This window comes from Apaloderma vittatum, unplaced genomic scaffold (genome assembly GCF_000703405.1).
Source record: "Apaloderma vittatum isolate BGI_N311 unplaced genomic scaffold, ASM70340v1 scaffold4140, whole genome shotgun sequence".
NCBI lineage: Eukaryota > Metazoa > Chordata > Aves > Trogoniformes > Trogonidae > Apaloderma > Apaloderma vittatum.
The window spans coordinates 23,488-40,978 of record NW_009694913.1 but is presented as its reverse complement, the minus strand read 5'-3'; the positions used below and the strand labels follow the sequence as shown (position 1 = coordinate 40,978).

The following is a 17,491-nucleotide window of genomic DNA, read 5'->3' as shown; positions in this document are numbered from 1 at the left end:
TTGGGAGAGAGAACAAAAATTAAATTCCCCTTCACAACTCGTTTTTGCAGGTGTGGTTTTTATGATGAACTTGGGGTGGGGGGGAAAGCCCCAAACCAGCAATGCCTCACGCACAGGGTCAAATTGCAGAATTCCCATGGAAGAAAAAAAAAAAAAGGCGGCAATTCCTCTGCCGGTCTGTGCCGCATCTCCACGAGGGGTCTCTGCAGGGCTGCGCAGCCCGGGCCGGGGCGGGCGATGCGATGGGCGGCTCCGCGGCCGTGCCGGATCGGATGGAGCCGAGCTAAGGAAGGGGCCAGAAGCCCAGGGCTGGGTGTGACATCGTCTTCTGCCCCACCTGGAACCGTGCCAGGTCGGACCCGCTCCCTCGCAGTGCGGCTGTACCCCGGGTTGAGCTCTAAACGTGTCCCGCGGTGACAGGCTGGGGCGGGCGCTGCGCTGCAAGTCCTTGCCTGGCTAAGGCAGGCACAGGCTGTGCCAGCACCGAGACTAACCCCACACCCTCAGCTCTCAGAGGCCAGCAACAACTGCAGCTCCGGCCATTCACTCGAAAATAACCGCATGCAGCTGTGGCAGATAAAATTTTTTCTGCCCTTTTCCTCGCCTCATTCGTTTGCAATAAAGGCAAAGGGAAAGCAGGACCTTTCCAAAGCTTTTTAACTCTTGAGGAGCTCTGGTGTTTCTCTTGTTCCTTCACTAATTCTTCCTCCTACCAGCAGTTTGCTGCTGCAGGACACCAAGCTGATTTTTCAGTGAGACAACCTAATTCGATCATCATCTTGAGGGATGCTTTATTTTTTCTTCCATTGTAAATTGCAAACAACACTACAGGCCTTGTTTGCCTGCCGATGCCTGTGCACACACAGAAGCACTCACATTTAACTGTCAGAAAATGAGTCATTTTCTAAACCAAAATTATGACAAATACAGAAAATAGGGTCGCTCAGGACGACTATCTCACACATCTAGCTTCAGGAAGCAAGAGTTACATCTATCTAATGCATTTTTTATAATTAGCAGTGCAAGTAGTTCTTTAATACTTGTAATGATGGAGATTTCCAGCCTTCTCAGGGAATTGATTTCCATCTTTCCCATTAGAAGAAGGTGTCCTGGTTTCTCACCATCTTACTCTGATACCTTTTAAACCCATGTGTCCTTACACACTTGACCATGACCATCAAAAAAAGCCCAACCCATGCTGTGACCACCTGGTTAACACATGCTTTGCTCCTCCCTGCTAACCACTGACCTGCTCTCACACCCAAAGGACTCTGGTTGAATCAAAGCCCACTCCATCCTCTGCCTCTTGACTCACTGCAATGGACAACTTCTCAATTTAAAATGCGAGATATTTTGTTGTATATAATATGTATATTTTGAATATATTCACTTTAATAACAGACTTGTGGCTTCAGTATGAAACTGATGTATAAGGACTACAGGCACTTAGGCCTCTCTTACCTAACAAAATTTTCCAGTTAATTTCAGCTTATTTCATACCTTCAAAAGCTACTCTGAGACATGTAAACCAGAGAAGCTTTTTCCATTATCTTGGTTTAAACATTGATGTTTTTAGAGAAAAACTGGCATCTTTCTCTTCATCTGAACCAGAAAATCAGATCTCTGTACAAAAAGAAAAGCAAAAGAAAGACTGTTTTGGATTCAAATATTCCCAAATGATGCCTAATCCTAGGCCTCAAACACAGCTGCTTTCTCTGATACAGAATGTCTCTTTAGTGCATGCAAAATTTTTGAAAACGAAGGAAAGGCTCTGAGTTTAATGCTCTTATTTTCATGTTCACATTTTCACAGAGAAAGTCGAGCAGATAGAGGTGAAAGGTTATTTGGTGCTTTCTTAATCCAATCAATATTACAGGTCTCCTTATCTCTTCCATGAGTCACTGGTCTGGAAAAATATCTTAAGGTGCAAAACTCATCCCACCTGCTCAGCTAAAGTAAAAGGCATCCCAAACCCTGGCAACACTGAACCTGAATGTTCAAGGTCTGAAACACGTTCTGATTCACCAAACTCCAGTTTCCTTAGTTCCCAGCAAGAGGGAGCCTCCAAAGCCTTGCAACAAATACAGGGAAAAAAAAAAAGAAAAAAACCCACCCACAAAGAAACCTCTACAAAAAGTAATCAAACAAGCACTTTCCTGCTTCACTGAATTTCTATCCTATGAAGGATTAACCATTTATAATGCATACAGCCTTCCCCTGAAGACTACTAGAGCCTTTTGTAAGCATTTTATGCAAGGCTCACATGTAACAGTGCTGAATCCCATGTTTACAAAGCTTGACAACAATTTACCCCAGATTTTACTCTGTGTGTGTGTGAGTACGAGGAGTTTGAGGTACATACTTTACTGTGTTGCGTTCTAATGGCTTTTTCTTACAGGGCAGGAGAAGCAATGTATTCTTTGTGACTGCGAAAAGGTCTATTCTCAAGCAGTGTGGGCTTTCGCACCAAGCAAGGCATCAGTCTCCTGCATCCTTATTTGAATAAGGCGTTCTAGGTGTTATTTTTCAGCTTTTGTAAGCAAAGAAGATAAAAACCAACTAGTGGAACATGGACATAAAACTCTCAAAATATCCCAGAAAAAAACCCAACACAACAAACCACAGACATGTATCTATTATCCTTTTCCATAAAATTCTGTGTGTTTCTTGTGCACATCAGTGCTGTGCAGTCTTCTTGCTTTGGTTGATGTGGTTGCATACCCACACAGCTCCAGCACACTGCATGAGTGAGTAGGAGCCACCTTCCTCAGGAGATTTAAGGTAGCTGGAGAGGTGCATCAAACTGCAATCCCCGAAAGCAAGGAGTGGAATCAGGGAAACTGTCTCCAGGAGAAATCTGGCATATGATAGGTATGTCATAGCATCACTGAAGATCTGGCATGTAGTGAAGTATAGTCAAGTTGATCTAGCGTAACAAACAGCTACCCAAGGTAACTTGTATTATTCATATTCTGTACTTCCAAGGATAAAAGCATGTTTAACAACTCAGTTTAAAACCACCTTTTTGGAAACTTACAGCCATTTCTGAGTAATGGATCTATGTTAGACCCCTTTGGAACCTTGCAGAAAAAGCAGTTTTCTGGTTCATTTCTATCCTTTAAAGAACATTGCAGGAAGTTTTGTAGAAAATAACATTAGAAAGAAAGTACATAAATCCAATCAAAACACACGGAGCCATTGATTTGGTAAGATAGGTATTGAAACACTTTCCTGGTCCTAAGTGTGGCTCACTGGGGAATTTTGGGCTCTTTCTCTTCCAGTGTGCAGGTGAACAAATGACACTGAAGTAGTCCCCGTGGATTTTAGTTCTATCTGTATAATCCAAGTGGGTGAGAATTAGTAGCAACATGGGCTAATTATGGTACTTGAACAGAAGAATCTTAATTGAAATAAATCAATGGCAGTAAGGATGGTAAGAAGAAAGAGCTGATTGAAGAGATTTAAAATGGAAGAGACTGAATTACCCTTTTAAAGTTTCCAGAGAGTCTGTGACTGGTTGAGAGCAGAATGTTTTTCACAGGGGAAAAGCAAAGCCAAACAAAATAAAACAAACCAAAAAACATCATCACATGCAACTGCTCTGTTTTACGTCATTTAGAGTTATTGCCACAAGCACTTCGGATACAAGAAATTGAGAAGGGTTGCAGTTGTTACGACTGTCTGGGTCAAAAATTCATGGAGATGTCTGAACCCTGAGAGAATTGGAATACAATACTAGTTCTAATGAAGAATATGATGGACTGCATCTCACCTCTGTTCTTCCTGAGTGGTGTGATCTCTGGACAGATGGTCGTCTGAGCTTTCCTGGGTCTCTAATGTTCCAGGATTTAGAAATGTCTCAGTAAAAAAATCTCTTCAATTCTTTTTTCTTTTCAACCATAATGAGTCTAATGGAACTGGTCAAAATATTTCCAACTTAGTTTTCTCTCATCAAAACTGAAACATGGTCATAAGAACTGCTTGATCTTAATTTCTTCCTCACATCATAAAAGTTTGAGTAGAAAAGCTCTGGAACAGATGACTAGCTGACAGCAGACCATTTTCTTAACTGCCATCCTAGTTTCTGCTGCAACAAACGAGGAACAGTTTAGTTTCCAGTATTTTCTTTTTCACTCAGTGCTACATGGATATGTTTTCTTGGGTGAGTGAATCTATAAGGATTTATGATGGCATCATGTGGACGGCAGTGGTAGAAAGTAAATAGACACCACCATCTGATGTTGCCATCGAAGGGTCAGAGCTGGAGACCAGAGCAACTCACATACCAGAAGCTAATTATCAGCTACCCATTCTCCCACCCTGGAAACTCATTTATCCTTCAGCATTGGAAAAGACCAAATCAAATTAGGGAAGATCAGCTGGCAACACAAAATTTGTCTCTCCTGCTTAGACTTGATTTAATCTCAGTCCGTTACTCGCCTTGTTTTCTTTCTTGTTTTACTCATTTTCCTCCCTTCTTGTCTGTCTCTGAAACAACACTGCCTGTTACTCTGACAGATGTTTTTATTGTCATCTCTCCTCCTTGTTTATTGACACATGGCTAGACAGCTATTAGAAATTAATTAGAGGATTAATTACACCAAAGTCTGCTCCTGCACACAGCATTAAAGACTATTGCCAGAGCTGAGGTCAGAAAAACAACAGAAGGAAATTCAAGAGTGTTTCATCTTTCTCTATCACTTTAGGATTAACCATGTGAAGCAGTATGTGCCTCTGCAGGAAGGGTGATAGTTAGGGTTGATCAGTGCTGAGGGTCAGGCTTAAAGGTTTCCCTCAAGGAAGAAATCAATGAATTTCACCACCAGACTCCCCAGGCTGGGTCTCACCCTTCCACTTATCATTCATGGGTTTGCTGCTCCGAGTGTGACAAGCTCAGCCGGCCATGGAGGACAGAGATCTTTCCCAGCGTTCCACCCATGTTCATTTTCTGTTTGTTCTTTTCAAGATTACTTTTGCCTTAAAAGATGGTCCAAACCGAGAAGTAATAGCTAGAATCACCTGACATTCAGGAGGTTCATTTAGAAAGCAAATTCAGAGCTGCATCACTACTGACTTGGAAAACCTGGTCTGGGAAACTGCAAAACTAAACTTTATTCCATTTTTTCTCATCTTCTTGTGCAACATCGAATGTTCTTTTAGCGCAGGAAGAACATTTCTGTCATTAAACTCTCATCAGCCAGCACATAGTTTTTTTAGAAAAAACGTGAGTTATCAATATCTTAGCAGCTAGACTGAGGTTTTATTCTGCATGACCCAAATTTGACCATGACATTTTTTCCCACATATATCTGCAAAATATTTTCCCACAAAAATATCTTGGTTATCTTTCACTTTTAATATCACTTTTTGGAAATACAGAGGTCAACAATTAATAAGCTCATTAAAACTTACAAGCTACTTTGATTAATATTCCTTGTCTAGTTCCTTGAGAAATGTACTGTATCTCCCAGGCTAATGAAGACAAGGCAGAGTTATTTAGGTGTTTGTTAACAAAGCTTATTTGCATATAATTAACTGAAAAGATTCCTGTATTTACAACACAAACTCTGCCAATCTCTTTTGCTGGAGTGTTTTATGTAAACAGACTAACTCCATGCTTTTTTTACAAAACAACCAATGTTCTTTCAAAACTAAATTAACTCAAAGGGATACAATTTTGGGGGCCATAACTGATAAAAAGTACAGCACACATTACCAAACAAACTTCCTTCTTTCAAATGCTTTTTATTCCATTATATGGGCTTTTTCTGTTGCATGTTCTCTTTCTTTTAACCAGTTACATTGTTTTTAGACATTTAAACAAAAATTGTCACATTGGATTGCTCTTTCCTCTGACCTACTTATGGGAAAAATGAGTATCATTTCAGCAAAGCCATGCTCTTGCACAGATGTCTTCTATACAATTACCTGTCACACACCCTGAAGCTCTGAATATGAAAGGTTGTATAAAATAACTAGTACATACAGCCTGCAGGGTGACCAGACCTTCATTTAAAATACATTCCAATTCCAGCAAAAATAAAGGCACAGGCCTATTGTCATTCACTTCTCATTTCGTAGCCTTTTCAGCCCATGGGTCATCATGATTCAGAGGGACACTTGAGGGAACATTTTAAGACTCAAGATGATCTAAAGAAAACCCCACACTAAACTAAAAACTAACTATTCAATGAGATCTTAAAAATTAGGGTCATAAGGGGTTGCAGAACAGCATAACGCAGTTGAAGGTAGGTGAATTTGCAGATCAAATACTGGAGAGGTATACAAGATCTCCTAGTTCTTGACCTGGCTATTCTACAGGATGCTGTGTGGCCTTGAGGATGTGACATTTCTATGGCTAAGAGTTAACTGATAAAAAAAAATAAAAACTGTAAAGCTATTGAAACCATATCTACATCAGGTTATATAAAAGCTTTCTGATATTGATTATTGTATCTAACTTTCAGTTTGCCTCTTCTACAATTATTCCAACTATTACTTCACCTTCCCACTTTACAGCCATTTTCCTCAATTATTTATTTATAAAACAATTAATAAAAGAAAACAAAAGACAGCACATCACAAGCCAATTCCTGCTTATGAAACTTTCCTGAAGAACTTCACCTACACCAAAGAAAACTCAACGAACTTAGCAACTTGTGGGGTTTTGTTTAAATAAATAAAACTCCGTACTAAAGCGGAGACGAACAGCAGTGAGTGACAAAACTTCAAGATTTCAAACTTTTCTCTGCTTTAGTTGCTACTGTAGCAGCAGTATGCAGCATGAAGAAGAAAAAGAAATTATTAGGGAAAAGCTTGTTTTCACACTAGCACCTCCAGTTACGGATCTGTTACATGAGATGTTGTTAACAGAGTCTGCCCTCTGTGGGGAAAAAAAACAAGGAACACACAAACAAACAAAACCCCTTGAATCATTAGTAATGACAAAAATAGCATGCATATTGTTTGATCAGAACTGAAGAGACACACACCGCCCCCGCCCCCCCCAAACCAGTCCACAAGAGAGCTGGAGGGAACCAAAAAGAGGAGGGTGAGAGCAAGGTGGAAACAGTACTTTGAGTTTGAGGATCTTCCACTCTGCTATGCTCATTTCTTCTCTTCATTTCCAAAAGGTTGTTTTCTCAACAGTCTTCATAGTTTACATGTGAGAAGCTCAACACAGCCGTTTGGTACTGTTAACAGCCCACTAGTGCATGACTGATAAGTGACCTGTTTGCAGAGCAAGAAGAAACCAGTCAACTGCAAACAACCAATAGCTGGGGAAGTTGTCATGGTGTCTCTGCTACTGGACTAAATCACTCTCAATTGTCCAGTGTAGATAACAGAGAAAGGCAAACTACCCAAGAAAATGTCTGATTCCATCCAACTGAAAAGGCCCCTCAACAATTAAATTAGGACCGTTAATTTTTACTTTGTCGTGAAGAAGTCCACCTTTTCCTTGGCCAAGAGGTTTGCTCCAAAATAAGGTATCCTATAAAATAATTTATATTGATTTATTTTAAGTGTATTACAGCTGAAAGACTGCTGGTCAGGATCATTCTAAGCTACTGTGTGAGAAAGTATCTTGGTGACTAGTCCTACAGAGTTGAGTACAAAAGCTGGTGATGTAAAAGGGACTGACCAATATAAGAAGCAGTCTTCAATTAGAAGTATAGTTAGCAGCCAGAACATTGATTATTAGCATAATCCCCCAGGAAAGTAACCTGAGGCAGAGACTAAAGAAAGCTAATTCACCATTTTCTCCTGACTTAGAAAGTTCTTATTTTCCCTCCTCCAACATTTGTACAACTTTGTCATAGAATCATAGAATCGTAGAATGGTTAAGGTTGGAAGGGACCTAGAAGATCATCTAGTTCCAACAGCTTGGCCCATCCAACTTTGTCAACTCATAAATACTGCTAAAAAAAAAAAAGAGAGAGAGAGAAAAAAAAAAGAGATGGCGCTAAAGAAATGATTTTTCCCACTACTACTGGATAATTCAAGTCACAGATGAATGGACATACATGAAGCTGATGCTAACTCTCATTTTGCTACTTCATTATTAATAGCAGGATACTTCCTCTAATCACAATCACTCCTCTCTAGTTAGAGTCTACAAAATACAATAAATATGAATTAAGACACTTGCAAAAATGTACTGCTGGAGGTAGATGAATATTCCAAGAGAAAAAATGTCTGGCACAGTAATGCACAGACCAAGTGAGACTGATCTCAGCTCCAGGATCTCAAGCCTGAAAGAGCAGGACTGCTGTCACCAGGCTTGTTCCAGGTTAAACTGTGATAAAGATCCATTCTCTAAAATTCTTCCACACACATTGTTTCTAAAACTAACTTTAACGTCAAAAATTTTGTGCCACTTTAGAGTCATAGAATGGTTAAGGTTGGAAGGGACCTTGAAGGTCATCTAGTTCCAATCCCCCTGCTGTGGGCAGGGACTCCTCTCTCCCCCTAGCTCAGGTTGCTCCAAGCACCATCCAACCTGGCCTTGAACACTTTCAGAGATGGGGCATCCACAGCCTCTTTGGGCAACCTGTCCCAGTGCTTCACCACTCACATGGCGAAGAATTTTTTCCTTATATCTAATCTAAATTTACCCTCTTGTAGTTTCAGGCCCTTTCCCCTTGTCCTATCACTACAGGCCCTTGTAAAAAGCCCTTCTCCAACTTTCTTGTAGGCCCCTTTTTTGTATTGGAAGTCCACTATTAGGTCACCCCAGAACCTTCTCTTCTCCAAGCTGAATAACCCCAGCTCCCTCAGCCTGTCATCATAGCAGAGGTTCTCCAGCCCTCTACTCATCTTCATGGCCATCCTCTGGACCTGCTCCAGCAGATCCATGTCCTTTTTGTACTCTGGGCTCCAGAACTGGAGGCAGTACTCCAGGTGGAGCCTCACCAGAGCAGAGTAGAGAGAGTAGAGAGGGAGAATTGCCTCCCTCGATCTGCTGGTCACACTCCTTTTGATGCAGCCCAGGAGAAGGTTCACTTTTTGGGCTGCAGGTGCACACTGCTAGATCATGCTCAGCTTCTCATCAATTAACACACCCAAGTCTTCCTCAGGGCTGCTCCAAATCTGCTCTCCGCCCAGCTGGTATTTGTGCTTGGGATTACCTCGACCCACGTACAGAACCTTACACTTGGTACTGTTGAACTCCTGTCCCCAGGAGTGTTGAACTTGGTACACTTGGCCTTGTTGAACTTCATTAAGTTGGCATGGGCCCACCTCTCAAGCCTGTCAAGGTCCCTCTGGATGGCATTGCTTCCCTCCATCATGTCAACCACTCCGCAGAGTTTGGTGTCAACAGCAAACTTGCTGATGGTGCACTCTATCCCACTGTCCATGTTGCCAACAAAGATGTTAAACAACACTGGTCCCAGTACCGACCCTTTTGGGACATCACTCATCACTGGTCTCCACTTGGACACTGAGCCATTGATCATAACTCTTTGAGTGCAACCACCGAGCCAATGCCTTATCCGTCAAGTGGTACATCCATCAAACCCATATCCTTCCAGTTTAGAAACCAAGATGTTGTGCAGGACAGTGTCAAATGCTTTGCATAATTCCGGATAGATGACATCAGTTGCACTTTCTTCATGCACTGATGCTGTAACACCATCATAGAAGGCCACCAAGTTTGTCAGACACAATTTGCCTTTGGTGAAGCCAGGTTGGCAGCCACCAATCACCTCCTCTATATCCATGTGCCCTAGAAGCTTTTCCAGGAGGATCTGCTCCATTACCTTGCCAGGCACAGAGGTGAGACTGATGGGCCTATACTTCCCTGGGTCTTCTGTTTTCCCCTTTTTGAAGATGGGAGTTATGTTTCCTCTTTTCCAGTCAGTGGGAACCTCTCCAGATTTCAAAAAATTATCCTTGATGCACTGGAGGAACCTCCTGGACTGTGGCCGGCTGGCTGTGTAGGCCTTCCGGCAAATATCTGGGTAGTTGAAATCCCCAATGAGAACCAGGGCCTGTGATCGAGAGGCTACTGACAGCTGCCTGGTCAACTTCTCTGTAATCCTCCCAGGTTGCTTGTCCTCTCTTCCATGCCCTAAAGGCTACAATTTTTTTTTTGCATTTGAGAGTGTCCAAGAGCTCCTTGTTCATCCAAAAAGCAGTTCATTCAATACTGTAAGGACAGAGCTGTGGAAAGGGGCCTGGATGGGAAAGGGTCAGGCCCTGAGAATCCACCTGACAACCTCCTTCACATTGACCTGAAGTGTCGATGCTGTGGGTAGGGAGTCCACACTAAATCTAATTAAATCGATGAACAAAAGGACCCTGGAGTGTGCAGAATCATGTGCATGATTGTGTTACCGAGGCTTTCAGAGGGTTTCTCTTTGGAAAGAACGGAAGAGTGAAAAAAGGACTTTTCTTCCTACTGCAAGGTGAGGGAGTTAGATAATGTACCTCATTAATTACAGTGAAATCATCACCACAGCACATGAAGCCAAAGAAGAAGCCAGACTGACTTTTTTTTAATATTATTGTTCAGCCACAGTGACAAGAAAATAAGTAATAAATCAGAAACAGAGTGCACTTGATGGTTTTATTTTACAACTCATCTTGCTATTGTGACAGTTTGACACTAATTAGTACTCAATGCACAGGGGATGGATTGCTGTGGCCAATGGATCTCATTAACTGCTGTGAAATTTTCATGCCAAGACCAAGCACGACAAAGAACAGAGACCCCAGCAAATCACCTGTCAGCAGCTGTAAACATCACCACAGAGCCATGGTTGCCTAGATCAAAGGGCACAAACATCCACATAGCCAGCTGCCTAGAATTTCATGGATTTATTAATTTATTTTCTTGTGAAGGCACAGAACCTGCTGAAGAGAAAAAGACAGTGTTCACAGTTTCTCACCTCTCAGAGTTGAGCCAGCCCATGGAGAGGGAAACATCAAAGCCTGTGGCAAAGTTCTTTCATGAAGTCATGTATCAGCAGATGTGCCATTCCAGAGGTGACCCATTTTGTGATCTCCTTTGGGGTAGGGGATGGAAAGACATTGTGGACTTCCTTTTTTGCCCAGCTGCCTATTTGTATTAAGCTTAAAAGAAATTGATTCTTTGAGACTTGTCAAGCATGGTTGAAACTGCCCAGCAGCTTCATTAATAAAAAATGAAGGGCAGGAGGGAAGAAGAGTCGAGAGAGATACCAAAACAACCATACCCACTAGCACTGAATGACAGCATGAGCCTCCTTCTTTAGGAACCAAGGCTATCAGACTACTCTCCTTGTGAATCCTTTCAGCTGAGTCCATCTCCTGTCCCCAGATGCCCACATCCCACAGGCACTGTCAGAATTGCCCTGGGCACACCACTGAGGAGAGACAACTCTGCTTCAAGGCCAAAACCCTAAAAGTCAATTGAATCATTGCAATAACAGAGACTCCATTCATCTAGATCATTTTTAGGTCAACTGAGACCTAGCAGACACAAAGCTTTCCCCAACAGCCCGTGCTTCACCTAAAAAATCAAAATAGTCAAAGAGCCAACAACACAGGCGCTCAGGTGGTCTCATGCTATCAAGTGGGGTGTGATAGACTACTATGTCCAAATTAACAGGGAACCCACAGCACTGGGCTTTCCTTACTTCAAATTGTTCTGCCTCTTGGATGCAGGCATAGTGAGCATATTGCGACCATTTAAGTGACAAATTTTTCCCTTGCTACCTGCAGTGGGTGAGCATCTGCCTCCACTATGTAGCACCAGTGGGAAGACAAGACCCTGTTGCTTGAGTAGAGTAGATTTAGACTAGATATCAGGAAGAAGTTCTTTACTATTAGGGTGGTGAAACACTGGAACAGGTTGCCCAGAGAGGTGGTGGAGACTCTTGTCCCTGGAAGCATTCAAGGTCAGGCTTGATGGACCTCTGAGCCACCTGATCTAGTTAAAGATGTCCCTGCTCATGGCAGGGGAGTTGGACTAGATGACCTTTGAAGGTCCCTTCCAGCCCAGCATGTTCTATGATTGTACCACATGTCCCAAGCCCAGCTCCCTGCGATGACAGGAAGTCCCAGCCCAGGGACTATGCACCTGATGAAACAGCATCTCCCTTCTCCTACAGCTCTTCTAGACAGCATGGAGCCAACTCTGCTTAAGAACATGGTTTAGGGCAAAGGAAAAAGAGTCAACACACTTTATTATACCTTACCATGAGTTGGTACAGAGACAGGCAGGTCCTTTGGCTTATGGCAGCTTGCAGGACTTAAAAGTTCAATCAAGCAATAAAACATCAGGGCTGTGAATGGATCTATTTTCCTAAGACCACTTCAAGAACTTACTAGCCTAAATCATAGAATCATAGAATGGCCTAGGCTGGAAGGGACCTTAGAGATCATCTAGTCCACCCTCCCTGTCATGGGCAGGGACGCCACCTCTCAACTACACCAGGCAACACATGGGTACCAAGCAGGAATCGAACCCGCGACCTCAGTGTTGTCATTGTTGTTAGCACCACACTCAAACCACTGAGCTAACCAGCCCCCTAAAGTTGAAGCACCCAAACAGGGACTTGAACCCTGGACCCTCAGATTAAAAGTCTGATGCTCTACCAACTGAGCTATCCAGGCTCTCAGTCCTTTTTTCTAAAGGGTGGCTTCAGAACTGAAAATAGGAATAAACATTCTTCTTTAAAGAGGATCATTTCATGTAAAAATACCATATGTAGAAAGGTTCTTTTTTAACTAAGGTATTTTTTCCTGAACTGGGCGTTCAAGTAACCTCAGTGATCTAATTGCTTTTAGCTTTCTCTTCCCCCAAAGATGTGAGTCAAGATGCAGCATCTAGACTGCAGGCAGTAAGAAAAGGTAGTTAGTACTTTTTGATTTTTTGTTTTTGAGATGAAAATCAGGTATGTTTATTCATATTTCCTTTCAGAGATTCAAGAAGCAAGATAAATGTCTTCTCATGTTTACGGTACAACAGCCCAGAAGGCAGAGGTCTGCTATCTACCCACAACCTTACAGGCTCAGCTGAATACTTCATCAAACAGAAAGCAGTTTCTGGCGTACACAACTGGAGTATCTTGGGCCATCCTGCTTCTGGTCAGGCCTGTGTACGTATCTTATTTATTTATGGCATTTTTAATGATGGAACATCAATATTTGATGATGTCCTATGAATGATTAAAAGTCAAGAAAATCAAGAACATGAAATACAAACATCTACTTTTAAGTGACGATGGGGTTGTGATATCCATAAATAAATTATTCGGTGGTCAGTTCCAGCTTTCTGAGATTGAGTTAAGTGAACAGGCACTTCAGCGGATTTACAGCATGTTTACAGCCCTGTCTGTGGGAGCAGAATCTGACCAAGGGATTTCAAAGTGGAATCTAATGAAGTTATACCAGAGCAGTGTGTGAATTTTTAGCTCCTGAGAAAATGTATTATTTAAATAAATATATATAAAATCTTTGGTTAGAGAGGGACAAACAAATTAAATTTAGATAGATGTGGCTCTATTTTTGCTTTGGGGCTTCTTTATGGTAAACAACAAAGGCCTAGGTTTACCTCAAAGACATTTGCTCTAAAATCAGAAAAAAAGCTTTGAAAACATGTGAAATAGTATACCTCAGAATAATTTTATGCAGCTGAAGACTTCTTTGCAGTTTATGCTCTCATAATTTAATTGACAGGTAATGTTCATTAAACTTGCTGTTGTTGCTGTTTAGCTGCTTATTAAACAAAAAACATTTGTTAGCCAGTAGGAAATACTCTTTTTCTCTACAGTAGTGAACTGAGATAAGGTGCTGTTAGCTAAGTATCTTATATATAAAATAGCCTAGAAGACAAAAGACAAAATATGGGGGTAACCCTAATACCGTAGTTTCACAGATGTGGACTGATTCATAGGGAAATAAAGTAATCGAGTCTGGTACTGCAATGACTGAATATACTTCTCACATATCCTCTGCCTCTAGCAATAAGAAAATTCCTTTGTTCCAGTACAGTTTTAAGAGTATGAAATGCAGTAAAAGCCCACCTTCTTTATTTGTGGATACCTGGACACCAAGAAGGTAAAAAAGTGAGAACACAGAGACAGCAGACATAGACCTAGATTTTAGGGCACCTGAAGTTAAAACTTCTGCGAGATTTTATGTCAAAACCCATCAAACTACTAAGGATAACTCAAGAGACGCTGCAGTCACCTCTAAAGGAAGATACCATAAGCCAAAATTCAGATTTTGCCAGATGTTTGAATCAGTACAATCATATTAACAAATTGAATATTTCCCTTCTAAATCCCAAATTAACTTTTTCCAAATATATTTGTGTGTGCATGTGTGTGTCTGTATATGACTGTAGTTAAAGAAACAACACAAGTAGGTACACATATACATATGTGGATGACTGAATTTAACAAGTGAATTTTGTCATTTATCTGTTTCTCAGTGCTAAGTAGATGTCATCTCTTTCTTTCTTGGTTGCACTTTGTTACTGCTTTGTGAATATATTTCTGAAAAGTACTCTAATCACCTCTGACTTTTCTAGACCCTGTAAGTTGCTCATGAGCTATTGGTTTCTGCGGTGAATTTACCTGATTACCTCACATTTTGTACATGTGTATGTGACAGCAGGACATTGCAGATGTGCCAGTTTTAGCAAAGTGATAGTTTTATGTGCAGATCTCAAACACCACTATAAGGTTGTATGGAACATTATTTCACAGCAGATGATACAGGATGGATAAGAGAGATGACTGAGAGCTGACTGCTAATTAATAGATCAGCCATGAAAGAGCTGAAGTCTCTTCACTCCCAGATCACTGCCAAAGCTTTCCGATAGCTCTATGAGCATCGGTATCACAGCAAAGTGCAAACTAAAGTACCAGACCTTAAATGAAAGGACAAGGAGCTTGCTTAACTAGCAGCATCTCTTTTGTACAGGTAGTACATTCCTGACAGATACAGTCAGCTACAGGACCATTATTGTTATGTGCAGCGTCACCCTCAGTGAGGGATGGGGACCTCACATGACAGATCCAGCATGTAACCTGACATAAAGATGCCCCCTGACACGTAGGTTTCTATTAGGGCACGAAGCCACTGAAGAATCCTGCTGGCAATATTGCAGGAGTGACAGCAATTAACCAGAATCCATCTGACAGAGGGCTATCTTTAAGAACTGCAATTTTAATTAAAAACTGGAGCACTTCACAGGTTTGCACAATACTCTCCTATCTGGTTCCTCTCTGTGGTGGTTGCAAATTACAGCTACCCCTTCTCTCCATTTTAATTAAATGTTCTTAACCTGACATAATCAACTCCCCTTATTTTTGTTTTTTAACAGTCATTAAAGAAACAAAATTCAAGCACTATTTAGTATTTGCCAGATTCACTAGTGGTTAAATACAGCAATACTCGTTAGATGTCTCAGGGTTAACTTGATTAATTAATTTACCTCCTTTAGAAAAATGTCTTCTATGCTGACAAAAGATCAAATCACAGTAGAAAAGGTCCCTGCTCAACAGGGACAAGTGCATTTTCAATGTGTCAAATGTGGTTGGTGGTGGTTTTGTCTAAAACATAGCAGTGGCTGTTCTGGGGACACGGAGTCCATGGCATTGCTTTCCATCCTGCTGAGTTGCTGTGAACTACAGAGCTTCACTCACAGCAATGTTGGAGAGCTGCGGGTCTGCAGCAGCAGATTTCTCCTTCTCTGTGCAATTGTTCACTCCCTTTATTTCCCAGGTTATGTCCAGGAGGGGGAATTTAACCCCAAGACATGACTTTAGCAGAGTTTAGCTCACAATTTTGCTGAACCTGACGTCTCTAGTCTTTTACTTTCCACAGTAACATCTCCCGCTAACATTCAGAATAGGCACAGCCACTCTTTACAAAAAAAACCCCAGATTTTATTTGATAAATTGAATGCAGTGTTCTGGGTTGGACCCTAAGACTAGAAGAGGAAAGAGGGAAGAGCATCCCTCATGAATCAAAGCAAGGATCTGCACAGAGAGGTCTCCTGTCTGACACTGGCCAGAAACCTAGAGAAGAGCCAAATAGCAAGGTAAGCATATGGAGTGCTTTCCCAAAGCAATCTCCAGTCTCTGGCTATTGGAGGACTGGCAGTGTTTTGAGCCAGACATAGCTTCTATTTATTTAGCCACAATCACAGAATCACAGAATTGTTGAAGTTGGAAGGGGCCTCTAGAGATCATCTAGTCCAACCCCGCTGCTAAAGCAGGATTGCCTAGAGCACATCACACAGGAACACATCCAGATGGGTTTTGAAAGTCTCCAGAGAAGGAGACTCCACAACCTCCCTGGGCAGCCTGTGCCAGTGCTCTGTCACCCTCACAGTAAAGAAGTTCTCCCTCATACTTAAATGAAACTTCCTGTGTTCCAGCTTGTGCCAATTACCCCTCGCCCTGTCATTGGATACTGCTGAAAAGAGTCCAGCTCCATCCTCCCTGCACCCACCCTTTAGATATTTATAGACATTGATAAGGCCTCCTCTCGGCCCTCTCAGCCCTCTCTTCCCCAGGCTGAATAGCCTCAATCGGTGGATTTCTTTTTCTTGAATTTGCCCAGCACAGCAAGAACCTGTGTAGTCCTTTGAATGACATAGTGTCCTTCAACCCGGAGTCGGTGCACACACATTGAGAAAGCCTCATTGCCCTCAAAGATGTTGGGCAGATAGGTGGACTGTCAGCAGTCGTTTCACTCTGCCTTTTTGGCTACACTGTGCAACCCAGACTAATGCCTCGAATTGAAACAATATCTCATTTTGGTATTGCTGAACTTCAAGCATAGAGGTTGGGGAGGTGGGTTTAGAAAACAGGTCCAAGCAGAACAGGAGAGGCAGAAGCTGCTGCAGAAAGCCATGCAAAGAATTTAAACTAAAAAAAAAAAAAAATCCTCTCTATTTTTTCAAGTGAAGTTTAAGCATCAGGCTGTGTAGCAAGTTCGATAGTGGTTCAAGGATGAGCTAATCCTCTCCTTCTAACAGGAGCTGTATGAATTGCTCCCTCTGTTCAAAATCTCATTGCTCTTGCTTTCACGTAAATATGACTGATCCACCCACCCTGTATCCTACCTCCACCCATGGCCAGCAGTAGATATTGTAAACTACCTCATTTAATTTCTACGAGAAGAGTCAGTCACAGCATCCAGTTAGACTGAGAAGCAATTTGTGAACCTCCCAGGGCTTGGCCCAGTGAAACCGCTCCGAGGCTCCCATTTACGATGCCCGTGAAACAGGACCTACAAATGAGATACTTTCCCAACACAAACTTCTCCCTTTAATATCAACCTTGTCTTTCTAAAGCTTCTCTGATGTTGCCTGGCATCCTGCCAAGCATTCATTCCTGTGCCTCTTTGTCACACACCAGTGAGCTTAATGGTTTTTTTAAAAAGAGGTTAATTAAATACTGATTCTAAGGTTTGGTGCATCCAGTCACTTGTCCAGAGGAGAGCTAATTTATGTGTCTATATCCTTAAAAATATCTGTTGTTTTTAT

At 41.8% G+C, this 17,491-nt stretch overlaps 1 non-coding gene across 1 annotated transcript; it reads right to left on the bottom strand.

Moving 5' to 3' along the window:
* Nucleotides 1–12,527: 12,527 nt before the first annotated feature.
* Nucleotides 12,528–12,600, bottom strand: TRNAK-UUU. Its single transcript has one exon. It is a non-coding gene; the product is annotated as a tRNA-Lys (tRNA).
* Nucleotides 12,601–17,491: the final 4,891 nt, after the last annotated feature.